Genomic DNA, 18,527 nt, shown 5'->3' on the forward strand with positions numbered 1-18,527 from the left:
AATAAATCTTTAAAAAAAAAAGATATTCAGAGTACATACAGCATGATAGCATTTTGTTGGGGGAAAACGAGTAGAAAAAGGTCTAGGAAGAAATATCCTAAAATATCAGAATGTTCCCAATGATGGGATTGCAAGTATTTTTGGTTTTGCCTTTCCAAGTTTTAAATTTTCCATATATATGTAAAATATTTTCCTAATATATATACATATATATGAGTTTGAAGGACCTTAGGTCATGTATTCAGTTACCCTTATTCTAAAATTTTTTAAGCTGTTTCTATTTTGTATAAATTATATATATATATATATACATACACAATGTATTTTTATTATACATATATACGTATTTTTATTTTTGTATTTTTCTTATACATATATAACATGTAATATACATACATATATATAAACTTGTACAAAAATGGAAAACATTTTTTAGAAGTTTAAAACAAAATACACCTAGGTCAGTGGAACAGAATAGAGAATCCAGAAATAAACCCATGCTTATATGGCCAATTTATCTATGACAAAGAAGGCAAGAATATACAATGAAGAAAATACAGTCTCTTCAACAAATGCTGTTGGGAAAACTGGACAGCTACATGCAGAAGAATGAAACTGGACCCTTTCTTACACTATGCACAAAAATAAACTCAAAATGAATTAAAGACCTAAATGTAAGACTTGAAACCTTACAAAACTTCTAAGAGAAAACATAGGCAGTAAACTCTTGGCCATCAGCATTAACAATATTTTTCTGTCTTCCCAGGGAAGTGAAACAAAAGCAAAAATAAACAATTGGGACTACATAAAACTAAAAAGTTTTTGCACAGTGAAAGAAATCATCAACAAAATGAAAAGGCAACCTACTGAATGGGAGAAGTATTTGCAAATGATATATCCAATGAGGGGTTAATATCCAAAATATATAAAGAACTCTTACAACTCAACACCAAGAAAAGAAACAATCTGATTAAAAAATGGGCAGGGGATCTGAATAGACATTTTTCCAAAGAACACATCCAGATCGCCAACAGACATGAAAAGATGCTCAATATTACTCATCATATCAGGGAAATGCAAATCAAAACCCCAATGAGATATCACCTTACACCAGTCAGAATGGCTAAAATAAAAAAGACAAGAAATAACAAGTATTGGTGAGGATGGTGAGAAAAAGGAATCCTTGTGCACTGTTGGTGGAATATAAATTTGTGCAGCCACTGTGGAAAGCAGTATGGAAATTCCTCAAAAAATTAAAAATAGAAATACCATATGATCCAGCAATTCCCCTTCTGGATATTTACCCAAAGAAAATGAAAACACTGGGGCGCCTGGGTGGCTCAGATGGTTAAGCGTCTGCCTTCAGCTCAGGTCATGATCCCAGGGTCCTGGGATCGAGCCCCACATCAGGCTCCTGGCTCAGCGAGGAGCCTGCTTCTCCCTCTCCCTCTGCCTCTCTCCCTGCTCATGCTTTCTCTCTCTCCCTCTGTATCTCTGTGTCTCAAATGAATAAATAAAATCTTAAAAAAAAAAAAAAGAAAATGAAAACACTAATTCAAAAAGATACCTGCACCCCTCTGTTTACTGCTTCATTATTTACAATAGCCAAGATATGAAATGTCCATCAGCAGATGAATGGATAAAGAAGTGGTGTGTACACACACACACACACACACACACACACACACACACACTGGAATATTACCCAGCCATAAAAAAGAATGAGATCTTGCTATTCACAACAGCATAGATGGACCTAGAGGGTATTATGCTAAGTGAAATAAGTCAGACAGAAAGACAAATACCATATGACTTCACTTACATCTGGAATCTAAAAAATAAAACAAATGAATGAATAAACAGATACATACTCATAAATACAGAAAACTGATGGTTACCAGAGGAGAGGAGGGTGGGGGATAGGCAAAACAGGTGAAGAAGATTAAAAGGTACTAAATTCCAATTATAAAGTGAGTAAGTCACAGGGATGAAAAGTACAGCATAGGAAATAAACGAACAAACAAGAGAATCTGAACCCATGGCCTAAGACCTTTCAAACTCTGATAATCTGTGGGATTAAAGAATTTGGAGAGGTTGCAGCTGGAGTCATAGTCTTTGCCAAGAATTTAAACAGAAATAAATTGTCAATCATGAAGATTTTTTACTAGATATAAGGAAAACTGCTCAACATCCAGGAAATGCACCTAAGCGGGCTCTGAAGAGACAGCAAGGGCTCTGTCAGGCGTCTCAAGAGGTGACAGCCACTCAGGCCCCCATGTGAACAGAAGAAGCAATGTCCCCTTCTCTTTGACTCCTAGCAAAGTTGGGATGTCTCAGGGAAGGGAGTTGGAGGTGGAAGAAAGAGGCCATGCAAAGGTCCTGTGACTGGAATGAGGTGAGGGGCAGAAAAGGAGCTGGTATGGCTGGAGGGAAGCAAGCAAGGGGATGAGTGGTTAAGAGGGAAGGCCTAGGCCCTGACCCTCTTATGACCAGTGTGCGGCTGATGACAGACACGCCAGAGATGGGTGACATTCGCCTGGATCGATGTGCAGTAAGAAGCCTCACTTACACAGCTGATCCCAATTTGCATAACTCTTAGTTGAGCAATTTCACACAGAGGAAGACAACAGGGGATTGCTGAAACAATGGGGTTTTTTGGTTTTGCTTCTCTTAACAATAAAAGGGAACACACTGAAAACAAGATGAGCTCATGGAAACTTATGTATCATAGAAACTTATGTATCAAATGCATCACTTAAAGGACCAGAAGAGGAAATGAAAAGCAGATTCTGAATTATGCATGTACAACCAACTAAGAAGTATTATAAACATCGACTTTGTGTCTAGAGTCAGATTTTTGTGATCAAGAATTCAGTCACATGTATTCAGAAATATATAAAATTACGTATTTATGTTCCACTTTAAGAGTTAGGGCAGCTTCACATAAGTGCAGGCAACATAATGCAGACTACTATGAAATCAGAAAAAAAGTGAAACTAAGCCCAAGACATCTAAAGGAAGCTGAATGTTACAGCACACCGTAAGTTTTGGTACAATTGTTGGACATAGGCTGTAAATCTACAAAAAGGTAGGTTTTCTAGAGGTTAAAGCCAAGAGGAAAACATGACACGATATAAATAAATCAGCTGCTCTACAACAGAATTTCTCAACCTCAGCACTACTGACATTTCGAACCCCCAAAATTATTTGTTGTGGGGGCTGTCCTGTGCATTGTAGGGTAGTTCACGGCATCCTTGGCCTCTACCCAAGAAGCTAGTAACGCCCTTCTCCCCCGCCTCCTCACGAGTGGTGATAACCAAAAATGTCTCCAGACACGGCCAAATGTCCCCCGATGAAAGTTGCCTGGGCAGGAAATCAGATGTTTTAATGACTGGCAATGACCGTAAGTATATTTTCTGTTACAGACTGGGATAGAGCAAAATGCTTTGTTGGTCAACAGTGCAAGACAGGTTTAATAGCCCATTATAAAACTTCAGGGGCATCGCCAGAAATCTTGTACAGTTGATGTCTGTCACTCCGCCGATACACACAGACACAGAAACAGACTCACGAAGACATACACACAGATCTGGAGTTTGTTGGAACTGACCCAGAAACTTTATGAGAAAATCATTGGCCTGACTCTATATTTCAATATAAACTAGTCTCATGAGATAAAGCTAGAAGAAACAGTAAGAATGATCTAGGCTACCTACCCCCTTCTTAGGAAAATGTATTTTATTTTCACTGAAATTAACACAAAAATTCATTTAAAAGTTTATTGTGAACAGAATAGAGAGCCCAGAAATAGACCTACAGAAATATGGTCAACTGACCTTTGACAGAGGAGCATATACAATTCAATGGAGAAATGATAGTCTTTTCAACAAATGATGTTGAACAATGAACGTCCGCATGAAAAAGAAATTAACGTAGACCCAGATCTTACATCTTTTACAAAAATTAGCTCAAAATGAACTAACAGAACTAAATGTAAAATGCAAAAGCATCAGACTCCTAGAAGATAACACAGGAGAAAATCTAGATGACCCTGGGTTTGGTGATGACTTTTAGATACAACACCAAAAGCATAATCCATGAAAAAAAACTGGTAAGTTGGATTTTGTTAAAATTTAAAACTTCTGTTCTGTGAAAGACACTGAAGAAAATAAAAAGACAAACTAAAGACTGGGAGAAAATCGTTGCAAAACACGAATAAAGAACTGGTAGGCAAAAGATACAAAAACTCTTAAAAATCAATAATAAGTAAACAAAGAATCCAAGTTAAAAACGTGCTGAAGATCTGAATAGACAGCACTGAAGCAGATATACAGATGGTCAATAAGCATCTGAAAAGATGCTAAACACCGCATGTCATGAAGGAATTGCAAATTGAAACAATAATGCTATGTACCACCACACACCTATTCAAACGCCAAATCCAAAACACTGACAACACCAAATGCTGTTGAAGATGTGGAGTGACAGGAGCTCTCATTCACTGCTGGGGGAACGTAAGATGATGGTACAACCATTTACAAAACTAAATTTTCTCTTAACATATGATTCAGTAATTGTACCTCTTCGGAATTGAAAACTTAAGTTTACATAAGAACCTGCGCATAGATGTTTATAACAACTTTATTCATAACTGCCAAAACTTGCAAGCAACCAAGAAGTACTTCACTAGGGGCAATGGATAAAGAAATGATGGTACGTCCATGCAGAAAATCTTCTTCATAAATTAAAAGAAATGGGCCATCAAACCACAAAAAAGACATGGAGAAAAGGTAAACACATATTGCTGAATGAAAGAAGCCAATCTGAAAAGGCTACATACTGCACGATTGCAACTATATGACATTCTGGAAAAGGCAAAACAGCACCGTTTACTGGAAACGGTAAGAAGATCATTGCTTACCAGGAGTTTAGGGGGAGGAAGGGGTAAATAGGTGGAGCACAGGGGATTTTTAGGGCAGTGAACTATTCCATACAATGCTGTAATGATGAATACATGTCATTATATATTGGTCAAAACCCACAGAATGTACAACACAAAGCGTGAACCCCAATAAAAACTGGACTTTCACTGATGATAATGTACCAATATTGGCTCATCAGATGTAACAAATGTACCACATGAATGCAAGATGTTCATGATTTGGGGAAGCTGGGGGGTGGTGAGTGCTATATGGGAAACTCTCTGTACTTTCCAGTCAATAAACCACTCTGTAAGCCTAAAACTGCTTGAAAAAAGTAATTCTATTTATTTGTTAAGTATATTGTGACAGAATGGGTACCATGTACTTTTGAGTCAGTATTTCAGAAAACAGATCCTCAATTTTGAAAAGATGATTGCGTTAAAATATTTCTGTTGAGAAAATTTGCACACATCCATATACTATGCTCCTTCCTAACACCCCAAATTTTTCAATTATCAAGGGCAGGCTGTTACCTGCCTTAATAATTATGGTGTAAAATACAACAGAATTTCATTAAATCTTCTCAGCTGAATTCCTAAACTTCTACAACATTAGCCTGGGAAAATAACTGGCAAAAGATGGGAGCTCCAGTAATGTTTAATAATAAAGCCGTGAATCCTAACAATATGCCTTTGGCCATTTATGATGAATGAAAGGTGAAACTGAGTTAGGCCTATAAAAATGGCAAGGCAAAGTACATCTGATAATGTGGCCCTGAGTTTACCCACACACATTTGCACAGTGAACAGGATTTTATCAGCAATTAGTAAACCTGAAGAACCACCACTGTCAACTGATAGTTCAGTAAAGCCAAACAAGTAAAAACAGGCTGGGTAGCAGGTACATAAATGATGTGGTCCATTTAAGGGGCTATTACAGAGCCACTAAAATTGAGGACAAGAAAGTGGTTGGATCTAATGAGTAAAACTGGATGGGGGGGCATCAGGAAAGTGGGGTAGGAGTCTACTGTTTTATGTTAAAGCTTTTTAGCTGTTTTGGTTTTCAAATTATGTGCAAGTATCACCTTGATGGTGATGAAGAATTTTTTTAAGGATGGCTAAAAGAACTATGTACCTAAATTTAAAAAAAATGTTTATAATGTAACTTTTTAAAAAAGCAAGATCAGTGTTATATACATTATGATTACATACGTAGAAAAAAGTTTGGAAAGAATATTAAAATCAAATTAAAATCAAAATAAAAACACTTTCATGCTTCTATGATTGGTCAGTATTTATTCTTCTCTTTCTCCATTAACAATATGTACACAAAAAGCTACAGTGTTGGGGTGCCTAAGCAGCGGTCAGTTAAGTATCCGACTCTTGATTTCTGCTCAGGTCGTGATCTCAGGGTTGTGGGTTTGAGCCCTTCATCAGGCTCCGTGCTCAGTGGGGAGTCTGCTTAGAATTCTCTCTTTCCCTCTCCCTCTGCCCCTCTCCCATGTCCCCCCATGTGTACTCTCTCTCTCTAAAATAAATAAACACCTTTTTTAAAACAGCTACAGTGGGGATGCCTGGGTGGCTCAGTAGGTTAAGCATCTACCTTCGGCTCAGGTCATAACCCCAGGGTCCTGGGATCGAGTCCCACATGGGGTTCCTTGCTCAGCAGGGAGCCTGCTTCTCCCTCTCCCTCTGCTGCTCCCCTGGCTTGTGCACGCGCTCTCTCTCTCCCCAGCTTGTGCTCTCCTTCCCCCCACCCCCCGGCTTGTGCTCTATCTCTCTGACAAATAAAATCTTTAAAAGAAAAAAGCTACAGTGTTTTACTTTTATAAAAATATGGCTGTCATAGTTACCTCCACCCAGAGTGACCTCTGGGACTTTCTCATTATCTGGGAGACAAGCAACACCCATATGATGTTCCGTCCTGCTGCAATGCCTTGATGTCAGCCCGCCTCAGTCTCCTCAGACAGGAATGGACTGGTAATGGCACTCATCCCCATGGGGTTGTGGTGGACTCTCAATGTTTTCAAGAGAGCTGAAGGCATGGGAAGCCCATCTTCCCTATGGCCTGGCACCCATGTGAGCTTGTGGTCAATAAAGTATGATGGTTAAAAGCCAGGCAATGATTCTAACCCAGAAGACCAGAGGTCACAGGGCCACGATTTTATTCACAAAAGATGTGAGGAAGAACAAGAACTGGAAACAATTCCTTGGACTAAGCTTGAAGACAAAGCAGCGACTTATCAAGTGTGGTGTACGATATCAAGAGTGGGCTGGTGAGAGTCACTTTAAACTCACGCCAGGAGTCTACAAGTGAAAAAGAGGAGATAAGGCCATGGCTGGGTCTAAAGTTATTTTCTTAATTAAAATGGGTATGGCCAAGAAGTGTCATAAGGGTGAGGAAAAGAAAAAGAGACGGTAGAGAACAGGCCTGTACCGTAGTTCCCAAACTGTGTGCCAAGGCACCCAGGGTGCCATGGCAAACTCAAGGGGTGCCTGGGGATATTTCAAATTTTCAAGGGAAACATAATGACATCTGTTGGACACCATGAGAACTAAGAGCTCAAAGTAGCTCAGTTTCAACATTAGATCGTACTGTATTCCTTTCAACAACTTCGTATTTGTGTGACATAGGGTTTTCTGTGGTTGCTGTGATAAAAAGGAAGTATCACATGGAACAGAAAGTATGGGTGGTGGTGTCCAAATACATTTCCAAAAGCTGGGAGGCTGCACGACACAGGTATACATTTCTTAAATGAACACATATTTGTGTTCATTTAAGAAGAACATAAAAATAATATTTTTGCTTTCAGTGTGTGTGTACTATTTTTTCAAATAGTACTAAGTTGTTATAATAAATACATGTTACGTTGTTTAGACCTAACAAGCTAACCAATGGAACTCTGTGGTGTTTCTTCTGCTCTAGGATGGCGACGTAAAAGTCACTGACACACTCAGGGTCTGTAATCTTTAAAACGTGAGCAGCAGCAGATAGCAGGTTAGGACAGAGAAGGTGGATGCAGTCAGGCTGAGAGGCGAGGCAGAAAGGCAGCCGAGGGTGGGGCCACTGGCCAGGCGCACCCGGGGAGGAGAGGCAAGGTGTTCTGGCACTGGGAACCCGCCACCTTTAACTTCATCTTGTCCACCCCGTTGTAAGGAGAAACCGCTGGTTCTCACTATGAATACACTAGAGGATGCCCCCAATTAATTTCAGAAATCTTCAAATCATGGAAACAGCATGACAGATACTCTGCTGAATTTCCATTTTTCTTAATGACATCTCCTTTTTCTCCGCATCCTACTCACCCAGGCTCAGAACCTCTGTCATCTTTGTGACTCCATGTCACACTTTATGTAGTAGAAACAACTCCTCACCAAGCCCTGTCCCTTTTGCAATATAATTGTGCTTGGTTTCGAAGCTTAGGAAAAGGTGTGGACCAGAAAAATCGTGTATTCCGGTGGTTTTTCCTACATGAGCCTTCTTTCTCTATGAAACCCTACATGATGTTAATTACTAACATCATCGCATTTTAGGGAAAACTCCTCTTGATTGTTGCAGTTCCCTCCTAGCTAGTCCCTACGGCAGCATCTGTCCTTCCCCTACTCTTTGCTCATCTTTGCGAATTACATTATCTTCATGTCACTCTATATTCAACGTTCTTCAGACCACCTTCGATCATTTCACTGATTCAATGAGTTAATACATATACGCAGGGCTCAGTTTTACAATGGCGATGTCCTCTCATTCATCCCCACCCTGCCCACTTCCCTATTTCCATTTCTCTACAGCATTATTACAGGAATTCAGATTAGAAGACCTATTTTATCATCTGTCTGTCTCTCCTCTCAGGAGAGCAGGGATTTTTGTTAGTTCCGGACACGGTTGTACTGCCAGAGCAGAGAACAGTGCTGGGCACTTGGACGTGTTCTATAAATGTTCATTTGTTGAATAGAGCGCCCCGTAGTACAAACGCTCAACAAATGTTAGATATGTGTTTATAGTTATCAGTGTTACACCATCACCTCTAATACTGCCATCAGCCTCACTGCCATTGCCAATAAGATAAAAGCTCCAATATTTAATTTGCCACTCAGCCCCTCACAGCCTGGCGACAGTCTACCTCACCATCACCTGTGTTACTCCCAACGGAAGACTCCCTGATGGACACAGATATGTATTGACGTGACAGCATGAGACTGCCTTGATTGGCATCTCGGCTCTTACCCATACAGGCAAATCCTGCGTATCCTCCAACACCTAACTCACACCCAATCTTGCCTGATCCCCTCAGGTTACATTCTTCTCTCCCTCTGTGACCATTCAAAGAATTTGGGCTGAAAATCTCTCCATTATAAAAATAATTTTTCTGAAGTGAAGTAGCAAAGGGCTTTGGGATGAGGAAATCTGCATCCAATCTGGTTCCTTTGTTTATTAATAGCCATATAAACATCAGCAAGTTACTCAATTAAACTTCATTTTCACTTTACTCATCCATAAAATGTAAATAATATTCCTCCTTCAAGGGTTGCCACAGGGATTAAACGAAATAGCATCTGTTAAATGCTTCTCCCAAAACAAGTGAACAATGTGTTACTTCCCGTTTTCCCTCCCTGTCCCCTAAAACAAGGAGGGCCAGATTATAGTGACATTATCATACTTAAGTGAAGAAAGGCTCCTGCAACTTTTGACACAAACAAAATTGTTAAATAAAAATTGTTAAGGGGGCGCCTGGGTGGCTCAGTTGTTAAGTGTCTGCCTTCGGCTCAGGTCATGATCCCGGGGTCTTGGGATCAAGCCCCACATCGGGCTCCCTGCTCGGTCGGAAGCCTGCTTCTCCCTCTCCCATTCCCCCTGCTTATGTTCCCTCTCTCGCTATGTCTCTGTCTGTCAAATAAATAAATAAAATCTTTTTTAAAAAGTTGCTAAGGAGTCTTCCTGAGTGTGGATTCCACTCACAGCTAAAGCCACTCCAATTTTCACAGCATCCCAGGTAACTTCTAGTGAACCCCCTCAACTCCACCTCAATTCTCACCTTCCGTTTGCTCTACTAAAATCTAAGTGGCCCAGACCCTAGACCTTTCCCCAACTTGCACGGGGCTCCCCTCAATTAATCTGCTAAATCGCTTTACTGGATTTGCAGCACACACTCAACATATTTGGCAGGAAAATGAGTTCTGTGTTTGCGGATATTTCTTTTTCACTTGGCCTTGGCTTTTCTCGGATTTTGTCACCAAGTGAGTTAAAAAATGAAGAATTTGATTTTTCGGCTTCAAGATGTTTTTGATTGAAGGACAGAAGAGGCAGAGGAGCAAAGAGGGGGCACTCAGCACAGTCACTCAGGTCATTCATTCCCTCAGGAGCACACAGAATTAGAAAGCTGCCCCTCACCAGTTTCTTTGCCTTGAGAACCACGTTCCAAACCTACCTCGCAGCCAAAGTGTATTCAGTTACTTATCCAAGCTGGCGTGCTCTCTCTCCCCGCTACCCCTTTGCATCTTGGATGCCTCCCCAGCCAGCCTCATGCTGAGCAGGAAAGGGACTCATGACAGGCAGATTAGAGTTTTCAAGCAGCCCCAGGAGGAGGAAGTTACTCGTTCCCACGGGCCTGGGTTTTTCTTTTTGTGGGTGTGTTTTCTCTTTCTGAAACCAGGAAGCTAAATTTGCCTAATGGTTAAACCCAAAAGGATTACAGATTCTTTCTTCAAGAACCCTCAGAGGCCTGTCGTCCATCCCTCTGTGTTAAAAGCAGTCCATTTCCAAATCACCCAGGCAGAGGAGAGGCTTTCTCTACACTCTTCAGTGAAGTCTCTTCTAATCCGTTATTTTTATGACAAGCACTATATCAACAGACCATTCATATTTATGTTTCCCATTCTCCTTACCAAACACTACACGATATCTCCATTTCCTAAAAAAACAAAATTCAAAATTTCATTTCCCCCCCATGCCCCCACCACTTCTTTCTCCTCTTTGAACTAAACTACTTTTAGGTTCAGGCTCTCACTCACTCACATTCTTCACATTTCCGTTAATTAGCCCTGAACGCCCAGCATGTTCTGCTTTTCTTGCAATAATTGAGATCCTCTTTCTCGCCTAGCATTTTTACTAAAAATGTGTTCTCCCTTGGCAACGTATGCCAACATTCAGCCGTCATTGTGTCAGGGATGTCACTGTTGGCTGTTTTAACCTCCAGACAGGTGGAGGATCCTCACCGAAGCCCAGCATGGTCCCACACGGGAACGTGGGAGAGAGGCCACTCAGAATCTGCTGTCTCAGCATAATGGCCGCGTTTGTCCAAGAACTGTGGGCACAGGCTGAGCTCGAATCCCAAGCTACTGGTCCACCTTGGGACGTTATTTAACCCCTCAGTCTCCGTCGACTCATTTGGAAAATGAGGATACTGCCACTGTAGGTAAGGCCACTGTAAGGACTAAGGGAAGTAGTATACCCAGAGCACCTAGCAAGCCCTCAGTGGGAGAGGGCTCTTGTCAATTTCACTCATGTGTGGTTATCTACAAATAAATGCCTTGCTATTCCTTAATAATCCTTTCTAGATTTCTCATCCTTAATTCTTTTAAGCATATTTTCAGCTGCACTGCTTATGGCAGCACACTCTGTCTTTGTTCTATCAATGCGTAAGGCCACGATTCTTAACCTCTGTGTGCCTTAAAACACAACGTGGGGGCTTTTAAAAATAAGTGCCCAGATCAGTTATGTCAGAATCTCTGGAGGTTAGGCCTGGGCATCAGTATCTGAAAATCTCCAGAAGCAAACAAGTAAATGGAAGATTGGTAGGTGATGGTATGTACAGTGAAGAAAAGACAAGGTCCCAGGAGAGGGAGGTATGGGATAGTTGGTCAGTGAGGCCGGTGTGAGCAGACCACGCTCAAGGTGAGGCCAGCCTTGCGGAGTCTCATGTCTGGGTCAGAGGCAGAGTGGCCAGGGAGCAGGGCTGAGGCAGCAGCAGGAGAGCCACAAGCTGGGCTGTCCGGAGGCCACCCAGGTTCCTTCCCACCGCAGCTCTGCTTGCTCAGCATCTCCTTCAGTTCCGGGCAATTTTGGGCAATGCCTCAGCTTCCTTCCAATAATTCCCCATTTCTACTTAAGCTAGCCAAAGGAGATCTCCATGGAAACGCAACAAACTTCTACTAAGACAAGAGCTTATTTAGTTTAAATCAGTCTTATTTATGTAATCGTCTTTGACAAACATGGAACTTCAAATCAAGATATTTGGAGGAATTCGTTAACGTCTCGACCACTGAGTATCCCAAATATATTCCTTAACTTTTCTGGGACCTACACCTTCTCGTCACTTGTAAAACACATGGGTCAAACAAAATATCCATCTCTTCCAGCTCAAGTTCTATGCATCCATGCATCTGGGATCATTTTCATTTGTTGAACACATTATAAGAGAGACACTGGAGGCATAAATATTGTAAGACATGGCCATCTCCAAGGAGTTGAGTATGTCTTTATATTAATGGAGGATAATTACCCAGTGTGTGCGTATTTAGGAAACTCTTTTCCTTTCCTTCTTTCTTTAGTTCATGTCACCAGCTCATTAGCACCAGCCTCTCCTTTCTCACTCCCGCAACTTCGCAAGTTTGACAAAATGTTATTATTAGTGTATCCAGCATATCAAAACTTCGAAAGAGCAGTTTCAAAACTCTCCCTGACCTCAACCATCACCCCAAATTTTAAGGAAATCTGCATCCAATCTGGTTCCTTTGTTTATTAATAGCCATATAAACATCAGCAGGTTACTCAATTAAACTTCATTTTCACTTTACTCATCCATAAAATTTTTAGGAGAAAATTTCTCCTAAATTTTCTCTGATAATTTTTAAGACTTCTCTCTGATATAACACACACACACACACATGCCTGCACACACTCATGTATGCACACACACCGCCTGAGGCAGCATTTAATCATTCTGCACAGGCTCCAGAGCAGTGACTATTCCCACATTTCTAGGATAGAGCCAGATAGAGGTGGGTCTGTGCTCTTCTCTCAGGGGTGGGGCATTGGGAAATTCAGTACATGATGAGGGATTTATATCTTCCTTAACATCTGGTGCTCAGGAATCATCATCAAAGACAGGATACCCATCTAGAACAATTGTTCCAGGGTAAGAGTCTACATCATTGCCCTATGATGTAAATATAGGTCTCCGTTGCTCTGTGATTTACATTTTGCCTACATCCTTCCAGAGTGGTATTATGTTTGGAAATTAGGCATAAATCTTTCAAAATCACCCAAAGTAATCTGACAAAGTCTAGAAGAAGTAAAAGATTTAGCCTTAGAAGCATTATTTTTAAATGAGGAAATACGACTGTTTAATAGTATACATTGGAAACACAACCTCATCAGTTGCAATTTACTGATATTAAAAGCACATTAATGTTTAACACGCCCAATATTTCTCTCCAATATTTTCCTTTTCTGCCTTCAAAAACCAAAATAAGATGTTCCTTTAAAACCAGTACTTCTTTAGCCAATGATCAACTTGATAGAAATTTTTTCTCAAGACTTAGCTAACAAATGGGACTATCACAGAAATAATTTACCATAAAGTAGAATTACCAAATTAATTTACCCAAAGTGTTATGTTTTCCTGAATCTAAAATACTGTTGATTTGTACATCATTATTTTATGTAACGTTAAAGAAAACAAAACAGGGGGCAGCTGAGTCGCTCAGTTGGTTAAGCATCTGACTCTTGATTTCGGCTCAGGTCATGATATCAGGGTTGTGGGATCAAGCCCCATGTCAGGCTCCACATTTCCTGTAGAGTCTGCTTGAAATTCTCTCTCCCCCTCTCCCTCTGCCCCTCCCCCTGCTTGCGTGTTCTTTCTCTCTCGAAATAAATAAAATCTTAAAAAAGAAAACAAAACAGAATGGCAACCCTTCAAATTATTAAGATGCCTTTAACTATGATTTCAAAGGTATTAAAATGTAAAAATATGCTTGCCTCAGAGCTTGTGAGGTATAGTAAGTACATGCTTACTGAATATCCATTTATTTTAGAAATGATAATCCATGTTCTGTTTTATCCTTAAATGTCTTTTTTTTTTTTTTTTGGTAGTGCTGCTTCATATTCTTTTTAAGTACAGAGAATTTAATTATTATTAAAGTAAATTTTAATAGAATTAAGCAAGAAGAAGCTCTCTTTTTTTCCCATTTAATGGTGAAATGAGTAGTATTTCAAAAGCCTGGTGCCTGGTTCATGCAGGGTAATTGTATTAGCATCATCTCTAATCCATGCTGAACTTGTTTTCCCATCCAGACATTGTTGCTGACCATACCTGATAAAAGCTAACATCTATTTAACGCTTACTATGTACCTGGTACTGTGTCAAGCACTTTACATGGATTGTTTCATTCAATCCTTAGAACAATCCTTCAGATACTATTATTAATCCCATTTAACAGATGAGAAAGTTGTGGCTCAGAGAGGTAAAGAGACTTCCAAGATGACCGAAACAGTAAGCAATGGACCCAGAGTTGAGGCGTGTGCTGTTAGGTAAGCACCATTTGCTCTCTAGGGCGTATTGCAAAAAAACCCCCAAGAGTCCAGACTTCAGACTACAGAAGCGAGGGCCACTGGGTGCCACTGTCCACGCCAGGATGACTGCACACTGTGAATGTGGTGTGACCTGGCCTCTAGATGCTGACAGGTAATGGTTTTTTTAGTGGCTGGAGTGAGCTGCAGGAGCAGAGAAACAGGACCCCAGGGGTGTGACTGGAAGAAATCTGCAGGAGCAAGAAGGAATAATTACAGAAAACACCTGTGAAGTTGAGGGCAGAAATGGGCAGACACCATCATCTATTTGAGAAATGTTACCAGGCCCCACTTGATGCATTATAGAGGAACACAGAATCAAAATTCTTGAGCTGGAGAAGACTTTTTAAAGGTCAATCTAGACCAGCAAGCTCAGCACCTCCTGGGAACGGGTAAGAAATGCAAATGCTCAGGGCCAACCCCGACCTTCGGAATCAGACCCTGTGGGTGGAGCCACAATCTAGGTCTGCACAAACCCTCTGGGGGATTCTTATACCTGCTAATGTTCCAGAACCACTGGGTCACTTGGGTGGCTCAGTCGGTTAAGCATCCCGACTCTTGATTTCGGCTCAGGTCATGATCTCAGGATCCTGAGATTGCCTAGGGCAGGTCCTGAGCTCTGAGCAGGGACCCTCCTTAAAAATTCTCTCTCTCCCTTGATCTCACCTCTCCCCCTGCTCCTGCCCCCCCTTCCCACTTGTGCGTGCAAGCACACACACACACTCTCTCTCTCAAATCTCCTAAATTATAAAATAAACATTTAAAGTTTCAGAACCCCTAACTAGTCCAACCTCCTTATCTGACAGACTGTGATGCTCAAGGTCCAGCAACCTAGACACGGCAAAGTGAACAAACAGAAAACCAGTTTTCAGGGACTTAGTCTAGAACCTCAAATACTTCAGTGTTTGGTTTGTGTTTCACAAAGGTACTGATTTTCAAAGAAACTGGATGCAATAAAATGTATTGAAACAAACTATAGTTAATATAATTAAACCTTGATATCAGAGGCTCGATGGGGCTCTGGAATCACAGAGCGTTAAGTTCACAAAAGATTGGGCAAAGAACAGTAAGAGTTGCAGCACCCAGTTCTAGAATGCCAGAGACTAGACAGCCCCAACACAGCGTGATAGAAATTAAATAAGACACAGTTAGAAGAACAGCTGATAGATAGGGCTTTAAGACGTAGTATGGCCTCAGCCATCAACCCGCGGTTAGTAGAAGGATCATAAAATATAATTTCTTCATCTAATTAACAAACCCATTAGTACTCTCCCAGTCTAATTGGACTTTATTAAATTATCTTAATTCAAAGCAGGTGAAACCTCAGGCATACAAACAGATGGCAAAGAGCCCATTTTCAAGTTTAGCTGGCCCTGGATCCCACCGGAAACAAATCCATTAGCATTGTTCACCTTTTCTGCGTTTGTTTGAAACTTGGCTTCACTGTTACAAACAAAGTGAATAGGGACGGGGGGGTGGGGGGGTGGCAGAATAGCCACTTCCTGGATCCTTCTTATTTTACCAAGTAGGTCAATCTACTGGATTTCGTTCTGAAACAGCGTATCCTCATGTCTGAAAGGGGAGGCTGAGGCTGGCGGGAAAGAGGTACAAGGAACACAGCCACCATGGTGATTCCGTTGGCTGGATGGCCACCAAAGGACCTGGCAACAGAGGCCTCAGGGAAAGGTCCCAGAGCTCGGGCTGCTCCTGGGAGCGCATGCAGATGGCCGGAAGGGCAGCGGTGTCCTCAGGGCCCGGGGAGGGGGGGGGGGACGCTGAGGGGGCCTGATCCCCCCACGCAGTCAGTCCCTCCCTGAACTCCGAAGGATCTGAGCGCATCTGACATCAGGAAATCAGAACATTCTCACCTTTGCTTTTTCACTCTCGTCTTTAGGAAACATTTGCACGCAAAACTATGCAGTCATCTCAGCGTACTTCACGTTAAATACATAAAATGCTTATGGAGGCAGCAGGGCTGCCTGCGGGGACACACGCAGGGTTCCCTCCTCCTCCTCCTCCTCCGTGCCTGGGCACCTGCCCCCACCCTGGAATACCACACTCTACCAGCAGGCTCCTTCTTGTTTCCAGTCACCCATCTCAAGCATCATGTCCTGCAGGAAACACTGTCCTCAACCTGCAGGCAGAAGCGCACCTCCGTCCTCCCAACTCCCCCATCTCAGGCCCAGCCCTCGCTTCACTGTTCATTCCACCGAGTGTCCTCAGCACCCAGGATGCTGCCAAGCCCACGAGAAACACTGATAAGGCTGAATCCTATAACTAATGAAATTGTTTTGCATGCAATTACCTCTCCTCCAGCCTCTCCAAAGCCTCCTCCACCCATACCTCTGCCCTTGCTGGACTTCAACTACGGAAACCTTTAATCCTCTCACTCAAGCCAGTGTATTCCAGACCTGCAGTTCACAAGAATGACCAGGACGTTGGTTAAAAAGAGATTCTTGGGCCCTGCACTCAACAGACCCTTGAACTAGAATCTGTATGGGGGTTGAGGGCATCTGGAGCAAACAATACAGGTAATTCTTTTTTTTTTTTTTTTTTTATTAGATTTTATTTATTTGACAGAGAGAGAGATAGCGAGAGCAGGAACACAAGCAGGGGGAGTGGGAGAGGGAGAAGCAGGCTTCCCGCTGAGCAGGGAGCCCGATGTGGGACTCGATCCCAGGACCCTGGGATCATGACCTGAGCCGAAGGCAGACGCTTAACGACTGAGCCACCCAGGCGCCCCAATACAGGTAATTCTTAACATTGAGTTGACTTGGGTGATACTTTGACCCCTACTAAAATGTGAGATTCTTTGGAAAGAGAATGACATAGTAAATTTTATTAACTGTTTGTACTTTAATGTGAATTTTTGGTAAAATTCCTAAAAGATTTAAATAGAAGGGGTAGGAAAAAAAAGAGAGAGAGACAGAGAGAGAAAAGAAAGGGTAGAGAAAAAAGAAAAAGTCATGGAATACATCCAATATTGATTTAAAACATTCTCTGGGGGCGCCTGGGTGGCTCAGCTGGTTAAGCATCTGCCTTCAGCTCAAGTCATGATCCCAGGGTCCTGGGACTGAGCCCCACTTTGGGCTCCCTGCTCAGCGGGGAGTCTGCTTCTCTCTCTCCCTTTGGCCCCCTCTCAAATAAATAAATAAATAAATCTTAAAAAGAAATAAAACATTCTCTGGATATGATGTCATTTTACATCCAAACCCTCCCTAATCAAAATGCTTATGTGGTAAAGTGGCGTTATACTATATAAGAATAAAGTCAAGGTGAACGAACTTTTTACAATGGCCACCTTAAAGGAAATTATAATATTTATAGTCCATTTTTTAAAAAAAGATATTTTTTTATCAGGAAATTCAGTTTTGCAGCTGTGTTTATGAACTCTTGCTTTTTACTCAAAATGAAAGAATTTCTTATTTGAGCTAAAATTTCAGAAAATACCATGGTCGGGTCTGGTTGTAATGCTGGATTTTATAAATGTTGTAACTCCGACACTTTGAGCCTGGTTTATCTTGTCTGTCCTTCACCACCCACATAACCTCTTCATTGCAAAAATCATTTTCCTTCATTATGCCTATCAAGGTATCCATAAAGGTACATTAGGAAAGAGGCACCCAGAAATCTGTTACACAATGAAATAGAAATAGTCTGTAGGCTCCTGTGAAGTGCACTGACTTTTCCCCTTTTGGGTTTCTTTTAGGAAGTGGCTTGTCCCAGTCACGTTATGTTCTAAATTACTCCTCTCCTTCCATTTGAGCCGAATAACACTAGATGGGGAGAGGGAAGAGAGAAGCCTGGAAGGAAGAGATGGGGATGGATGGGGTCACATTACCCAGTCAGAATCAGGCTTCCGTGTCTCCACTTCCTGTTTGCTATACCCTTAAATAAGACATGTCCTCATTGCACACAGAGAGACACACGACCACTCCCGCCATCTCCACCGCGGTAAAGGGCGCCCTTGGCTCTTGAGGTTGGAAACCGAGAAGTCATCTTGATTCCTCTTTTTCTCACTCCCCAAATCCAACTCAG

General features: G+C 41.6%; 1 protein-coding gene across 3 annotated transcripts in view; it reads right to left on the reverse strand.

Annotated features, from left to right (window-relative positions):
- LYN (LYN proto-oncogene, Src family tyrosine kinase) overlaps positions 1-18,527 on the reverse strand; it is a 114,924-nt gene that overhangs the window by 71,216 nt on the left and 25,181 nt on the right. The window contains exon 1 of one of the 3 annotated variants that reach the window (XM_036106089.2): positions 10,348-10,447. The exons of the other annotated variants lie outside the window; for them this stretch is intronic. The gene's annotated coding sequence lies outside the window, so the exon portion shown is untranslated. Of the gene's footprint in view, positions 1-10,347; positions 10,448-18,527 lie in introns of those variants that run through there. 3 annotated transcript variants of the gene reach the window in all.

This window comes from Halichoerus grypus, chromosome 5 (assembly GCF_964656455.1).
Source record: "Halichoerus grypus chromosome 5, mHalGry1.hap1.1, whole genome shotgun sequence".
Classification (NCBI taxonomy): domain Eukaryota; kingdom Metazoa; phylum Chordata; class Mammalia; order Carnivora; family Phocidae; genus Halichoerus; species Halichoerus grypus.